At 39.0% G+C, this 17,329-nt stretch overlaps 2 non-coding genes across 2 annotated transcripts; one reads left to right on the top strand and one right to left on the bottom strand.

The window, feature by feature from the left end:
• Positions 1-16,455: 16,455 nt before the first annotated feature.
• Trnas-gga (transfer RNA serine (anticodon GGA)) lies at positions 16,456-16,528 on the bottom strand. Its single transcript has one exon. It is a non-coding gene; the product is annotated as a tRNA-Ser (tRNA).
• Positions 16,529-16,748: 220 nt separating this feature from the next.
• Trnas-cga (transfer RNA serine (anticodon CGA)) lies at positions 16,749-16,821 on the top strand. Its single transcript has one exon. It is a non-coding gene; the product is annotated as a tRNA-Ser (tRNA).
• Positions 16,822-17,329: the final 508 nt, after the last annotated feature.

The raw sequence follows: 17,329 nt of genomic DNA, 5'->3' as shown, positions 1-17,329 counted from the left end.
CTGCAACAATGGCTGTGGGAGCTAGTTATACCCTCACAATGCCGTAGAATCAAGGCATTTTTCAGTACAGCGGGTGAAAGTTAAAGGAGAATAAAGACTTTTTGATGTCTTTTTAATAATTTAATATCAAAAGAATGCGTTAAGAAAAGTGGTTATTTCACAGAAATATTTCTAAGTACATTTCTTATAAAATTCAATTTTGACCAAATTTTCAATAATAAAGCTATGAAATATTGATTGATGTAGATCGTAATTTGAAATACTACCCTCATTAATATGAATGAAGAATTCGCATCTCAAGCTCTGGACGATAGAATTTTTGCATCGCTTTGCCACGAAATTTACACGGAAAAAAATCCGTTCATAAATTTATGAACGGAAGATCACCATTTCGTGACCTGAACGATTTACGAAAATCGTGACCAAGTTCTGAAATTGTGAATAATAAACCTCGTTTTCATGAAACTATCTGTGTTTCTAAAAAACTAGTTCATCCTGAATATATACATGGCGTTACATTCGAATGTTTGGTTGGGTTATTGTTGTTGTTCCCAGGACATGTTTAGTTTTTGTTATGATTATTATTCATAATTTTGGAATACACAGCCGATAGTCAAACGATAGTTATGATTTCAGGAGATTATTCACGATGTTTGTAATTTAGTTGCCGTGCTATTTTATTGATGAGCATACTATCGGATTTTTCTGTCAGACTGGCGGGATTTATTTTCATGATTTCAGGAACTTTCTCATGATTTTTCTAATTTCTATTCACGTTGTCACGAGTTGCAATTCTTATTTATTTATGTTCTTGATTTCAATATCTTATTCACGATTTTAGACATTTTTATCACGTGTTGTGTGATTTATCACGATTTTCGTAATTTCCGTTCGCGTTATCGTGATGTTTTATTCTAGAACTCACTTTCGAATTTGACACGTGGAGTAATGTGACTCATGTTCATGATATCAGTAGTTTTATTCTGCGAACTATATCACGAACACGATTTTTGAGCTTGAGCTTGTGCGACCACCCCTGGCTGCTACTTCGTTATCGATCTGGACTAGTTGAAGTCGCACAGGAAATCAGTAGATAATTATGCTTGGGAGTAGCAGAAACATCTTTCAATGTGCTACTCCTGGTAATCCTAAAGTGTTTATTGATCAATACCGGCGCTGGCCAGGCTCGAACGTAGATCGCGGAAGGAATTGTTAGTCGGATACTTTCTTTTGCTAGAGGCCATATATACTACTGCGCACTCCACAAGTATCACGGGATATTTATTAGTAAGTACACCCAGGTTTTTTTTACGCGGGGGATACGTACCGCGTAAAAAACCGCGTAAAAAAAACCGCGTTAATTGGAAAATTCGCGTAAAAAACCGCGTTAATTGGAAAATCCGCGTAAGTATAGAAGTTGGATTTTACTTCTTCTTTACCGACGCCAGAGAGGTGACTCCACTATCTGGACGAGATATCGATCTATCAACTCATGGACCGGGGACCAGCGGCTTTACTTCCTTTCCGAAGGAAGACGTGACCACAGATTTTTTCACCTCAGAAAAATCTCAACGACCTCGGCTGGAATTGAACCCAGGCCAACCGGAATGAGAGGCGGTCAAGCTTATCACTCAACCACCGGCGCCGTCTATATCACGACCACGATTTTTGGTGCTCAAAGCAGTTTTCATTTTCTGTCAAGACATCACCCTGAACTTTATCAAATGAATAACGAGCCTTTGAACCGATTAACACAGTGGTGTTCGGTGTGCTAATTTCAGTGAGTGAAGGTTAGCCTTTGTGCGTTGTTTGCAGCCGTTTTGCTGGTGCCGGTAGCAAATCCAGTACATTGTTCTCGCTGGAGCAGAACAATCGACGTTACTACAGATAAGTTTTGTTCGCTTTTTCATTCCCTTCGTGTGGTTTTTTTTCTTTCCCTTCCTCCTCTCAACTCTAATCTAATCCAATAAAAAAAACATCTATACATTCCCGCTTATACAACGCTTAAATGGCAGAGGGCGAAATACCATCTGAAGATATCATGGAAGTCCCTGATCCCCATAACCTTCGCATTGCTCCCCGTATAAAGCAGTACCCACAAAGTTCCTCTGGACCATGGGTAGTATGTTTTCGGACCGGTTAATATATTAAAACTTTCTCGGGATCTGATTGCTAACTACCCGGCCGTAGCTCAGATAACACGTGTTCGGGCGAACAAGATACGTGTTATAGTGAATAATCTCGGCCAGGCGAACGAGATTGCTTGCTGTGATCGATTTATGCGTAAATTTAAGGCGTACGTGTCTGCTATGGCCGTAGAAATCGATGGGGTTGTGTCCGAACTGGGCCTGAAATGCGAAGAACTGATGGAGCACGGGGTTGGCTGATTTAAGGACCCCTCACTTCAACAGATTAAGATCTTGGAATGCAAACAATTGTATACCGCAAATACCAAGGGAGGTAAGACAACCTACTCTCTTTCAGGGTCGGTTGACATTCTCCTGGTCTTCTCTTCCCAACTACATCCTCCTAGACAAGGTTCGCCGACCTGTTCGCCTGTTTGTAACGCGAGTCATGAGCTGCAGCAATCGCAAGCAGTTGGGCCATACAGCCACCTATTGTGAAAATAAGAAACGGTGCGGTAAGTGCGAGGGAGAGCATGAGGATGACTTTTGTAGCAAAGGAACTGAAAAGTTTATTTGCTGTGGGGGCCCTTCGCATATAAATCGAACGAGGTCACCGATTCGATCACAGCAGAAGTATCCTCCCGAAAATCGATTCCTTTAAATTTTTACTAGATAGTTTAAAATGTGATGCTTGGTTAACTTCCGTTATAAATCTCAACTTCCACGACATTAATATAATTCGTCTGAATCGAAAAAAACCACTATAGAGGAGTACTTTTGGGAATTAAAAGTGCTATTATTTCAACCGAATTAACCTCCCTTCGACATCAGGCATTGAAATTGTCGCTCGTAAATTCTAATCAAAGGCAAAGAACTTTGCATTGTTTCCATCTGCATTCCTCCTAGAGCTTCGGTAGGGCACCGAACGCTTTGTAACATCACGAAATCTTTACCGGCACCGCGGCTAGTTCTAGGAGACTTTAACTTGCACGGTGCGGTATGGGGTTGTCTTCGCGATGATAATAGATCAACATTAAGCCAAGATCTTTGCGACAATTTCAACATGACCATCCTCAATAAGAAAATTCCGCGGATTCCTACACCACCAGCACACGTAAGCGCTTTGGATTTATCGCTATGCTCGACATAGCTACAGTTAGATTGCATATGGAAGGTGATCCCTGATCCCCACGGTAGCGATCATTTGCCTATCGTGATTTCAATTGCTAACGGTTGAAGACTCTAATGAAAGCCAGAAAACGTAGTTATTGGCGCCGGTTCGTCGACGGGTTAACAAGAGAAACAGCGATGCTCTTTAAGGTACGGCTCGACGTATGCGTAACCGAAACAATACCAACGAGAACGTGGAATATTCAATCCGCTGGATATTCGCTTTCGCCAAGAAGATCTGTACTGACTCTGTCCCGGTACAGAAAAAGTACCGCGCCGCCAAAAAATTGAAATTTTAAATTTTTTCTCACGATACCGCGAACGAATCATCGTTTTCGATGGTGGAATTCTCCCTTGCTCTCTTGTCATGCAACAATAACGCCCTAGGGTGAGATAGAATCAAATTCAACTTGCTGAAGAATCTGCATGACACTGCAAAAAGGCGCTTGTTGAACTTATTTAACAAGTTTCTTGCGGGTAACATTGTCCGTCATGACTGGAGGCAAGTTAAGGTCATCGCCATTCAAAAACCAGAAAAACCAGCCTTCGACAACAACTAGTATCGAACGATTGCAATGGTGTCCTGTATTCGGAAGTTGTTCGAGAAAATGATCTTGTTTCGCCTCGACAATTGGGTTGAAGCAAATGGCTTACTGTCAGATACACAATTTGGCTTCCGCAAAGGCAAAGGGACGAATGATTGCCTTGCGTTGCTTTCTACAGAAATTCAAATGGTCTATGCTGGCAAAGAGCAGATGGCATCAGTCTTCTTGGATATTAAGGGGGCTTTTGACTCAGTTTCTATCAACATTCTGTCAGAGAGGTTACACCAGCATGGTCTTTCACCTATTTTAAATAACTTTTTGCTAAACCTTTTGTTTGAAAAGCACATGGGTCTTCCCCAGGGCTCATGTCTAAGTCCCCTACACTACAACTTTTATGTGAATGACATTGATGATTATCTTGTCAATTTGTGCACTCTAAGGCAACTTGCAGACGTCGGAGTGGTCTCTGTTACAAGGCCCAAAGCTACCGATTTGCAACGACCATTACAAGATACTTTGGACATTTTGTCTGCTTGGGATCTTCAGCTGGGTATCTGGAAAACTGAATTGGTTGTCTTTTCTAGGATGCGTGAGCCGGCGCAACTTCAGCTTCTATTAATGGGTATAACGATCAATCAGGTTTTCACATTTAAATATCTCGGGATCTGGTTCGACTCTAAAAGTACCTGGGGATGTCACATTAGGTATCTGAAACAGAAATGCCAACAAAGGATCAATTTTCTCCGGACAATAACTGGAACATTGTGAGGTGCCCACACAGGAGACCTGGCCAGATTATCCCAAACAACGATATTGTCGGTGATGGGAGTACGGGTGTTTCTGTTTCCGCTCCGCTGCGAACATACACTTCATCAAACTGGAGAGAATCCAGTATCGTTGCTTGCGCATTGCCTTGGGTTGCATGCATTCGACCCATACGATGAGTCTCGAAGTGCTGGCGGGCGTTCTTCCGCTAAAAAATCGATTTTGGGAACTCTCATATCGATTGCTCATCCGATGCGACATTCTGAACCCGTTGGTGATTGAAAACTTCGAGAGGCTCGTCGAGCTTAATCCTCAAACCCGATTTATGTCCTTGTACTTGGACTACATGGCACAGAGCATTAATCCTTCTTCGTATACTGTGTTCGTTTCCTAGATACTTCTGATTCTACTGTATTCTTCGACACATCCATGAAGGAAGAGATTCGTGGAATCCCGGACCATATACGCCCGCAAGTGATCCCCAATATATTTTATAATAAATTACGAGAATTCGACTGTGACAAAATGTTTTGCACTGACGGATCAAATCTCGATGGGTCCACTGGCTTCGGTATCTTCAACAATACTATCACCGCTTCATTGCAGCTCAATGATCCCGCTTCAGTTTACGTCGCAGAGTTAGCTGCAATTCAGTGCACCCTTGGGATCATCGACACTCTGCCCACAGATCACTACTTCATCATTTCGGACAGCCTCAGCTCTATCGAGGCTCTTCATGCGATGAAGCCCAAAAAGCAATTCCCAAATTTCCTGGGGAAGATACGGGAGTCTTTGTGTACGTTATCTGAAAAATCTAATCGGATTACTTTTGTTTGGGTCTCCTCTCATTGCTCTATCCCGGGCAATGAAAAGGCCGACTCATTAGCAAAGGTGGGCGCATTGGATGGTGACAAATACGAAAGATTGGTCTTGCTTCAACGAATTTTTTATTATTTGGCATCAGAGGACACTCAACAGTTGGCAAACCTCGTGAAGCAATGGTGAACTTGGACGATGGCTACATTCCATTATCCCAAAGGTATCAACGAAGCCTTGCTTCAGGGGGATGGATGTTGGTCGGGATTTTATTCGTGTAATGTCCCGACTTATGTCCAACCACCACACGCTGGATGCGCATTTGCAGCGTATTGGGCTTGCGAAAAGTATCTGTGCGCTTGTGACGAGGGCTATCACGACATCGAGCTCGTTGTCTGTGTCTCAGTTAAAGGACTCCCTTCGGGCCCGAGGTAGACCACCCAATGTCCCAGTTCGAGATATGCTGGCAAATCGCGATCTTACCTATATGTCCCTTATTGATACTTTCATAAAAACGATAAATATCCCAATTTAGCCCCTCTCCTTTATTTCTCGTTTTTAGAAATTTCCTCTTGCCTTGTGGAACCGATCAGCTCCAGAGTGCCACTATGTAACCGCCGTCGCCCTTACCACTACGCCTGCATGGAATGAAACTGAAGCGAGAGCGACTCGAGCTCCGATGAGATTTGAAGGATTTCCCGCGGGTGCGAAGGATACCGTCCGCCAATCCGGTACTCGACGACTTACTAGACTGAGGCGCTAATTTGTTTCGCTGAACTCCCTTTCTTTCCCTATCCTTAATACAACTGCTGTTACACTGATGTGGAAATAAGCCCCCCTCTGAATATCTTAACCAAGCATAAGTCTCCGATAAAAAATCAAGCTGTAATTTTTACTCTATTGAAACTATTGTTCTCCATCTTGTATCTAGAATTGTAACCCTAGTTTTGAGATATCTGTGAAATTTCTTATGAATATTTGTTCCCCCTTTTGTGTACCAAACTATATTGTTAGTTCTAAGATAACTGTAAAATATTTCGTAAAAAAACTATTACTCCCCCCTCAAACTGAATCCCTTGTTTTAAAATGTTTCATAAAAAAAATCTTTTGCCCCTCTCTTGTATATAGAATCTTATTTCTAGTCTTAAGATAGCTGTAAAATTTTTCTCTTTTATAAAACAAAATATTTCAACATTGTAACCTTCTAGTTTAAGATATCCAAAATGAAAAACAAAAGAATTTGGCACCGCCAAGCTAACGCATTTGTGCCTAGTAAATAAACGAAATGAACAAAAAAAAATATTGTAGCAGCGTATTAACAATCTAAAGTGTATTCTACTTCACTTCGGTTAGGTTTCTGACAATTTCCACACATTCTTTTATCACTTTTTCACTATAGACGTACGCAATAAGTAATGTTAGGATGGGAGGCAATGATTTAAAGTAGGTACATATGCTTGGAATACGATAGGAGCCGTCTTTTCATAAGTAAACAAACCAAAAGAATATCCGAATATATATTTCACCTCAAGTGCACTACATACTATATCAAACTTGTTTTTCCTACCAGATGATTGGGAGCTTAAAACAAACAAAACAACGCAATCATTCAACTTAGAGCATGGTATCGCCTATCCCCGAAACCCACATCAGAGACATCAAACATTTCCAACATCGAACACCAGAACGACTTGTTAGTATCTTTCCCAAAAGGAAACCTCACCCAGTTATCTTAGACCGATCCTTGTCTGATGTTCACTCTGAGCTAGCATCTCATTTGAAATTATAATTCAAACTACACATTCACATACGTACCTATTCACAAATAAATAAATTCAACAGCAATCAACAGCGGCGGCAGCCCAACTACGACAACAATAATAACAACAACAACAAAAACAATACCTACCGTCATTACCACCGTCATATAAAAGAGTACCCTTGTCAACGGTATTTTGCTTGTTTGCGGAAATGAGTTCTAGGGCTTCCACACTTGCCGACAGGACGAAACTTTACCCGCTGGCGGTGCGGTAAAAAGTGGTCCACCACAGCACAAATGCGCGGCACTGTGCTGTTAGCGGATCATACGAAAAGGACATTCGGAGATGGCGGCAACTCTGTGAGCGAGAGTCACATACGCACATACACACACACACATACGGCAAGTTCAGTTACACGATAGTAAATTAACTCCATCTACCGCACAGCGAAAACAACACCAATAGTGCTGGAACCAGTGGTATGGTTGTCGCTAACTGGCACATCAAAAAGTGACCACTCGGAGAGGTCACGTGGTCATATCCGCATCAAAAACATCAACTATTTTTCACCCGGTTATAGCAGCAGGGTCTGGGATACAACCATTCGGTGCCCATGGAGGAACACTATCAGCATCATCATCATCAGCACTTGGGCAAAGCCAGTCCGAAAACGACTGGGAATTAGTTCGTGGTCCGGGACGATCCAACGTCGACCGCAGGTCGTCGGTGGGTGGAGTGGTTTTGTGACCTACTGACTGTGGGGCCCTGTGCGGCTATAGCTGATTGTATGGGTTTTGTTTGTGGTTCTGGTATGATAGCAGAAATAGGTACTGTTGTAGGACCTAGCTTACCGTGAATGTGTTATTTGTTGGATGTAAAAAAAAGACATCCCCTGACAGAATATATGGAAAATTTCGATTACCAGAACTTGTTGGGATATTCGAAACGGCTTCAAAAAGCGCGGGCATGTTGCGTACGAAATTGCCAATAATACTGTAAGGGATGATGGATGAATATCCGATGAAACGGAGCGGCTGCAGCACTTTGATTCGCGTTGGAACTAATTCCAGGTAAATTTATCGGGAGCGCTGATTTTCACATTTTTTTCCTGGAAATTCACTTGCATGAATCGTGAAAATAGAATTAGAGGCTTCTCGTTAACCGGAGCAATTCACATTTTCACAAACAAGTACTTATTTCTAGATAATGACTGATAACTGGAAGCACTGATTGAATTTCGGAATTTACAATTTACCTACCCTTTCAATATTCTCAGGAAGTGCCTATTATCGTTTCCGTGGGAAGTACTGTACTAGGATGTCTCTATATAGAGGCATTGCTATTAAAAGTTCGATATATTGAAATGGATGACAACCATTTTTTCTGAGGAGGATGACAAACAGGGAAGTTATTTCGGTTTGAGATTTTAAGGTATTTAATATTTTCTCCGGCAACATCGTTGAGCACTTCTTGGACTATGTATCCATATAATTGATTGCAGGGCTGGGGGAGTGACTAATGGCTCTAGAAATAAAAATGCAAAATTTCGGTTGAGGGTCTTTTAGCTACTGTCAACAAATTCTGCACACCCACCTCGTCCACTTGATTGCCACAGTCAGTTTACTTAAACAATTTTGGGTTTTGGTCCAATATTCTCCAATTGAGCCGAGCTCTAGTGTGTTGGGAACGTTGTTGGCGTCATATCACTACATGTTCTTTTTCGGTAATTGCGGGATTCACAGTCCCGCCAAAATAGCATGGATCAATCGTGTTGTTTCATTAAAGGTAGCAGATGTTTTTTGTTCATTCTTTCGCGTAAATTTCCTGGTTGACGATCTCGGTTGCAATAAAAATGTCGCTTTTCAAACCACAGGTACAGAAAGCTTCCCAAGTCAGATATTTCTGTTTGAACTTCGACAGATTCATTTGCTTGAAAATATCGGCCACTTTCCTCTACAGTTGACATTACGTTGGAGCAAGTAGTTCGGATTCAAGCGATACACTAGCAAAATTTCATTGTGTTGCTCCTCTTGCTTGGACGACACTTTTATAACTGAGCAGCAAATGTCAAAATCAAAAAGAGGCATCTTCCTGCACGCAGGCCAATGAGGGTTTTTCAGATTTTTTTAAATAGAAAAGCAAAGAAATGAGTAAAATTTAAGTCGACCAAATTTTGGTCGAAAAACCGTTTAAATATTTCTACGCAACATTTAGTGGCTTTGGAAAGAGCCGATTTATCAATAATTCATATTCATCCTGGTGTCGGTACTGCATGGATTTATTCGAATCTTTGTCTGGTATCACCTGGAATTTGTTAAAGAAAGAACAGTTTCGGCCAAATCAGTGCAGTACAACATTGCCAGCCTCTGAAAATGCAGCATCTCATTTGTTCGATAGTGCCGCTGACTTTCTTCGGTTTCGAAGAGAACAGATTCAGGTGATTTTTGGGAGCCTAATACTATATTATTAATAAACTTACAATTAAAACTGTGTGCAAATTGCAAAAATAGTAGCAAAATGGTAATATAATAAGTAAAAAAAACAAAAGGAACATACAATGGAGGTAGAATTTAAAGAGAAAAAATAAGGTACAAAAGAGGAAAAAATAATAAATAGATAAAATGGAACAAAACTAGAAAGCTGAGGAATTGGCATTTAAAATAATGGAACAAGATTATTAATGTGCCAAATAGTCCTACAAATATCAAAAACAGGAAAAATCTAAAGCGGAGAAACAACAGAAAATTGACAAAATTAAGGTAATGGAAAAGTTAAAATTTGAAAGTATGTAAAAAATTAACGAAAGAGCCAAATAAAACAAGTGGAATAATTGAAATAATCAAATTAACGGAAACAAATTGTTGTACCGTACTGAAATGTTGGCAACCGTAATACGCAGCATTGTGTTTCACATGCTAATGGTGCTAACGGCCCTAGAGTTATGCCAGTTTCTATAGCCCTTCTGGCAACCCGGTTTGCGATCATCGCCTTCTTGCATCGATCGGTCGGGATCATCAGACAGTCCAGATCGTACCTGCATGCGTACAGGAATAAATAATTTATCTCTCCAAAAGTGATTGTGATCAATAAAATAATTACTTAAGTCAAAGTGATTGTGCTAAATAAATTTCTGTCCAAAGTGGATATTTGTGCAACTTAATTGTAATTTAAAAAGTGTGTATTCCACTGATCGGAAACAAGTACCTTGCCCGCTGTACTGCACTTTGGCTGCTGGTTTCACTGCGATCGCCTTTGTTCGGTGTGCCGGGTGAGTGCAGTTGGACTGATGCAACTAGGGTGACGATCCCAATAGCTGCCATCATCACGCCGGAACGATTCTGGTGAGGATTGAAAGTAACACAACGTAGGGTCCCGGTAAGCGCCATCACAAATGTTAAAGGATAGGCAAATACTGGAGAAATAGAAAAATATTGCAAAAAGGTTGAAATAATGATAAACGAAAAATAAAATATCATAAGCATGGAAAATAGGAAAATGGAAGAAAAATGAATGCCACAAAAAATATAAAAACAAAGCAACAAAAATAAAAAAAATAAACAAATATAGAAACGAACAAAATGAATCCATTGAGTTAAACGTAGAAATAACAATTATACAAAAATTTTGAAATATAAAAATTGGTAACAAAATAAACAAATTGAAAGATTGAATACAGAAAAATGGGAAAAAATGCTAAAAAGGTGTCATAATCGAAGAAATGGTAAAGTACAAGAATGGAATAAATAGATAAAAATAAAATAACTATGAAAAATGTTGAAATAGACGCATTATTTTTTTTAAATGAACTATTTTAAAACTCTTGCTCTTATTTAAGTACAATAGAATAAAAGAAATAGCAATAAATGGGAACGATAGGATGGAAAAGATTGCAGAAAAAGATAGAAAACAGGAATAAGTGGGAATAGCTTAGCTTAGCTTAAGTAGACTGCCCGTAATTGCGCTTTGTGATTGACCGAATGAGCGGAAATGCACAATGAACCAACAAAAAAAATGATGCTTGGGAGGAGCAAATCATTCTCACTGTGCATGAATCGCTGATCCCAAAAATTTCCATAAAATGGTCAATAACGATGCCGGCCACGTCCAATGCTGCTCTACCAGGGAAGGAAAGGAAAGCTAGTTCGACACTCGCTGTTGGTAGAGACCGAGACTGCCTCTGCAGTCGCTCGCGATCAATTTCCGAGAATTTTAAACGAGCAACTTGAACTCCGAAAACTCGGCTTTTTATTTTTTTTAGAATTCGTTAAGCTCGAGATTGAATTTCACGTTAAATAGCGAGCTAATGACTCATACTCAATGGATATTTTTTCATATATTTTCTACAGACCCAAAACTAGTAATAGAGAAAAAATGCAATAAACCCAAAAAAACCCCCAAATTGCGGGTAGTAAATAATAAAAGAAATAATTTTGAGTGGCCCAAAATGAGCATTAACTGTACTCAAAAGCTTTACTTTGTATGACTCATACATTAACAGTTCCACGCGCACGAGCCGTTTGTTCCCCTTCCCTGTCAGCATACGACCGGCAGATCTTTACTAATGCAGCTCCCGCCCGAAACGAAACTGAGTCAGGCTCGAAACCCAACCGCTGACAAAATGTATATGAAGTAACAACGGTTGGGGCCAGAACCCAACTCCGCTCCGGGTCTTAGTAAAAACGGCATAAATTGGCTCGTACTCCGGATGACGCCACGGGAAGGTAAGGGATAAAAGTTCTGTATCAGAGGTGAATGGCGACATAGTTTGGTCTCATGTTGCCCAATAATACAGCTTTGCCAACCGAAAACAGGAACAAGTGGAAATAGTCCAAAACAGACAAAAGTGATATGAAAGAAAGCTTGATTAATCGATTAAATGGGTGAAAATGAAAATGATAGAAGGTATGGAAAAAATTGGAATACTACAACAAAAAATATTAGGAGAAAATAAAAAATTAATGAAATAATAAATAAATCTATATAAATTCAAAGTGGAATTTCAAAGAAAATTGAAATTTGATGAAATGGAAATCAGAAAATATGCACAAAACGAAAACGAAAACAAAATAAGGTAAAGGGAAATGATAAAATGAGGAAAATAGGAAACAGGAATTTTAAAATTGTTTCAAATTAATGGAATTTCAAAGTTGTTTCAACGAAAAAAGAAAATACTTAAGGTAATGGAACTTAACAATAAAGAAAACTGGGCGAATATTGAAAAAAATACATACAAAATAAAAGTATAAGATTCAAAACTGATAAAGGGGTACAGAAAAATCCACAATGCGAATAAAATTAAAATGAAAAAAGATTGATTTTTATTTTAAGAAAATGAGAGGAACTTGAAAATTAAAAGTATGAAAAATGGGCTGAAAGAGAAAATACTAAAATAAGTTTAATGGAAAATATGGAAAACTACATCCAAATAATTTAAATTAAAAGTTGAGTGAATTAAATTAAATAGATTGAAGGAAATTAATCGAACCAAAGGATGATAAAGAAACAAATAAAACAATAGACAAAATGAAAAAAATAACCTGACAAGAAGAAAATAATTACAAAAATATATATATAATATAAAATATATAAGAAAAATGTAAAATAAGAAAAAAAGAAATTAGAAAGAATAAATTCATGGATGAAATAAAAAAAGAAACAATCATAAATGCAATAAATTGAAATATTAATCAATAGAAAAGATAGATAAATTGAAAACAATAGACACTCTAGATTATATGAAGAATACAGAAAAATATAAACATTTATTTAAATTAAGTTAGTTAATACTGAAAAAACTTTCGGGTTCTCGTATTTAACTTAAATATTTCAAAAAGACACTAAAAGTGGATCGTTTTTGCCTTTCTCATATAGAAAGGTTATGCAATCACTCTGAAAAACGTCAACCTAATCCCGGCCAAATTTTTTTTTCGACTCTCATAAGGTTTCTGGATTTTAACAGGGGCGTAGTTGATGGTTTACGGAGAGGGGTTACACCCCCCCCCCCCTCTACTGTTCACTCCCCTCCTTTAAAAATCTCCTTAAATCACCCCTCAGACCACCACCCCATCCAGCCCTCATACCCCTCCCTTTCAACCCCATCATCTTTAAACCAACACTATATCACAAAGCATACCAATTTAAGCTCGGGAGTCGTTCGTTCATGGGACTTTCGCCCTCCTCACATACCCACCCCCGCATGACAAAATGAGTTAGCAAGCAGATAACATTGATCTAATGCTGATTAGGCTAATGGAGTATGATATTTTTTTGTTTCAAGTGTTTCACCGTCGACACGTAGCTCATCAAGTTCGTGGCTGGCATGCCATTGTGTATAAGTGCAAAGTGTACTAAGAATGTAATGGACATTTCCACAATTATGTTGAACATAAAAAGCCTCCGTGCCATAGAGAAATGAGAAAGGCACAATTGCACCGCTAGGTGGATTAAAACAGGTTTTTTCTTTTTAGATCTGATGAATTTTTCTAATTAGTTTCTCGAGTCCTAAACCAATTGAGAACTTTGAAAGAAGGTTACTGAGTTTTCTTCTTCTTTCTAGTAGATACTGTTGTGATTGAATTAGCATTTATGAAGGATTAAATTAAATAGAAATGGAAGTTACATATCGTCCTAAAAAGATAAAAAAATCGCAATTGAACGAACTAATGATTCTATTTTAACCGTGTACCTCGATAAAAAAAACCTGTTTAAATCCACCTAGCGGTGTAATTGTGCCTTTCTCAATCAAGATTTCAGCTTTGTTTATACCTATTAATTGTAAACTTTTTAATGCATCAATTATATTTTTAATATACATGACAAGACAACTATACAAGAAAAGAAATCAATCGAATATTGATTCTAAAAGTTTGTATCTGGAAAAGGGCTGAATCGAAAACCTGAATCATCAGAACCAGTAATCGGCGGTTTTATACTTAGTTTGGTCGTCTTGTTCAGCTGCTGGGAGAGGAATGTTTGCACCATGTGTGGGAAAGATACTTTAGGCCCAAATGGTCTGATGCGAGTTTGTTAATTTTGACAGGTTGTCACTTTTCCAGGGCACTTCCGGAGCCGTGTATGGTGGAAATTTTTACCTTTTTTGCATCAATCGCCTTATTGGCTTGAATTGGAATTTGCTATGGGACCGCACGCCGCAACTCGTAACTACGGAACCGGAAGTCGAATCGAGATGAAATTTCGAATATAGTCGTATTTATGAAACTATTTGTGTCTCCAGAAAATTACTTCATTCCAAAAATATATATGGCGTTTAAACCTTTCTAGGGGTTGTGAGTGTAACCACCAAAACTTCAGGCCTACCTCTACTACACAATTTGTGTCAGTTTATACTTCTTATAGTAAAAGTGTTTCCATAAAAAAGCATACATATTATTGCCCATAAGCATTTGGCTTTGTTCTGCTTTCAGAATGTGGCTGTGACAGGAATGAATTTTCTCAATTAAACTGAATATTTCATACAAACTCATTAACGAGATTGAATATACCGACTGACACTCTACCAACCGTCATATCGTTGATTGATGTATGACGATTGTTGTTTAGGTGTTTTTGTAGCAATCTTGATTTACCCAAAGCAATCCAAACAGTGCTCCCGAATCTTGATCCACAGCAACGAATACCGCGAACATGCGAACCTACATACACTGATTTCCATCAGTAATTGTACAGTCTGCCTAGCAGTTGCATGGGAACCTGCTCGAGTAGAAACCTAAGAACAGCGTTACTAGATGGTTTGATCCTTGCTGTACTTGTACAGCTGTACAAATATTATATTCATTCACGGAATGGCGGTTTGATTGAATGAAATTGTCTGCTTTTTATGGCTTTCCGTCTGTGTATTTATTTCTTCTTTTCCTTGTACCTACCATTTCCAATGGTCCAATCAGACGAAACACTTTCTGCTTGCTCTATGTAAGTAGGAGTACAGAAAACTTGCTCGAGGCGAAGCTATGAATAGGAATCCTACAGACACGACTTTCTGTGGTACATTATATTACACTGTGAATTTGGGGTTTTCTGTTTGAGATACGCGGAGGTCGTTTATTTGATCGATAAGAGAACTGAAACTTCCAGCTCGCGTATCTAACGGCAAGGTCAATGCAAATAAGCATTAACATACATAAATATCTTTATCTGCATCTCTCGGTTTTTTCGACAGTCGATTCTGTTTCACATTCCCTGCAAAGCTTCCGATCCTTACTTGAATCATAAACGAGTTGAAATGATAATTTCCTAGATAAGTTACCTGGATAGACTATAATTCTTTCTCGCTCATATCACGTAGAATGGAAAACCAACATTGCTGTAAGTACTAACAAAGCAAACATTTCTCGGTCGCCTCTATCGCTCCACCTGTTTCGTACATATCAACGCGGTGCAATACCCCACCACGTGAATTCCATTTGCTTCATGATTCACGCTGTCCAATAATATCACCTGGATGCCAGCAGGCGGCCGCGTCGTGTTCACATTCCAATCTCGGTCTGGAAGGGGTAGGTGGTAAGTAAAATGGCATCATCAGCAATTCTTATGCGTCCTTTTATGTTATTTTCGTTGGGTATGCACTGAACAGGCTCGTAGCTAGGATTGTACTAACGATGGGACTTAGCTTTAGGTATAATTCAACTAGTTGATGACTTGAGATAATCGACCCGATTGTCATTGGGCAATGGATTGAGTTTTGAAAGGGACCTAATAGCAATAAATTCCAAACAACGACAATGAACACTTAAAATGCTTAAAATATGTCCCCATGTACATAAAGGCCATCTCATATCGTTAAAATAACGATTTAGAAGTTTGCTTTATTTACAGCGAGTATTACCACAAAAGGTATTCCAGAGTTCAAAGATATCAAGACACCATTCATAAATAACATAACGCAAAAATTGCCCAAGGTTTCCCTTACTACCATGTCACAAATTGTAACAAATTTCTTTATCCTCTTCTACCCTAGTACGCAAAGTATTAGTTAAAAAAATCTTCAGTAAAAACGTTACGCTACATTTTACATTTTTTTCCTTCGTATGTCACAAAATGTAACATGTACAAATAGGCCATCAAGTATTTGGATCGGCAATTCAATGTCACTTTTCCACAGCCCACCAAACTACGAGATGGTATAGGAACATACTCTTGAGCAACTTTCAGGTACTATACGAATACATTCATTGGCCAATACGAGTTGTGGTCGGAGGTGAGAATGAAGAATTGGTGTAAATTCACCTTTTTATTGGAAACACCGAGAAAAGATATGTCCTCAAGCAGGAATCGAACCTGCGATCTCCCAGTCTCCAGTGGGGTGCGTTAACCACTCCGCCATCGAGGAACTGTGATGATGTCATCACAAATTCCCAATAGTATCGTGATTACCGCGGCAGCCTCCAATTCCTCCCAATTGACCTATCGACCCCCAATGTCTCCTATAGGCAGATCGTACCCTTTCCCTCTCATCGATCGGGCCAAATCGCTCTCGTTATCTATTTTTTGGATCAGTGGACTGCGCTCATCACGATACTATTGGGACTTTGTGATGACATCATCACAATTCCTCGATGGCGGAGTGGTTAACGCACCCAATTCGAGACTGGGAGATCACAGGTTCGATTCCTGCTTGAGGACATATCTTTTCTCGGTGTTTCGAATAAAAAGGTGAATTTTCACCGTTTCTTCATTCTCGCCGTTCCGATCATTCTTTCTCTGTCTGTTTTCCAGTGGACAATTTCATAAAAATCATTAAGAAATGAAAAAAAAAACAAAGACTCACATCAAAACAAAGAAATGTAGATATTTTTATTTTTGCCCAGTTTGTATTTTGAGATAAGTATGAATATGCTCAAGAAAGGAATCGAATTTGACTTGGTTTGTCTGCTAGAGGTCATCAAACGGAACTTGACATAAAGCTGACAAAATCGGGAATAGACAAATTCGGAGGTAGATAAAATCGAGGGCTGATAAGTCGGGGTCTTCACTGTATATACTACATAATTATTCCATTCCGAAAATACCCGTGTTGTTGAGATTATAGAAAATTTATCTTAATAAGAAGTCGCCATCTTGAATTTCAAAATGGCTCCACAATTTCAGTTCAGGAAATTCCTACACTGTTGAGATTATAGGAAATTTATCT

The sequence above is a fragment of the Topomyia yanbarensis genome, chromosome 2 (assembly GCF_030247195.1).
Source record: "Topomyia yanbarensis strain Yona2022 chromosome 2, ASM3024719v1, whole genome shotgun sequence".
In the NCBI taxonomy this organism is placed as follows: domain Eukaryota; kingdom Metazoa; phylum Arthropoda; class Insecta; order Diptera; family Culicidae; genus Topomyia; species Topomyia yanbarensis.
The sequence above is the reverse complement of the archived record's forward strand: the minus strand, read 5'-3'. Positions and strand labels throughout refer to the sequence as shown.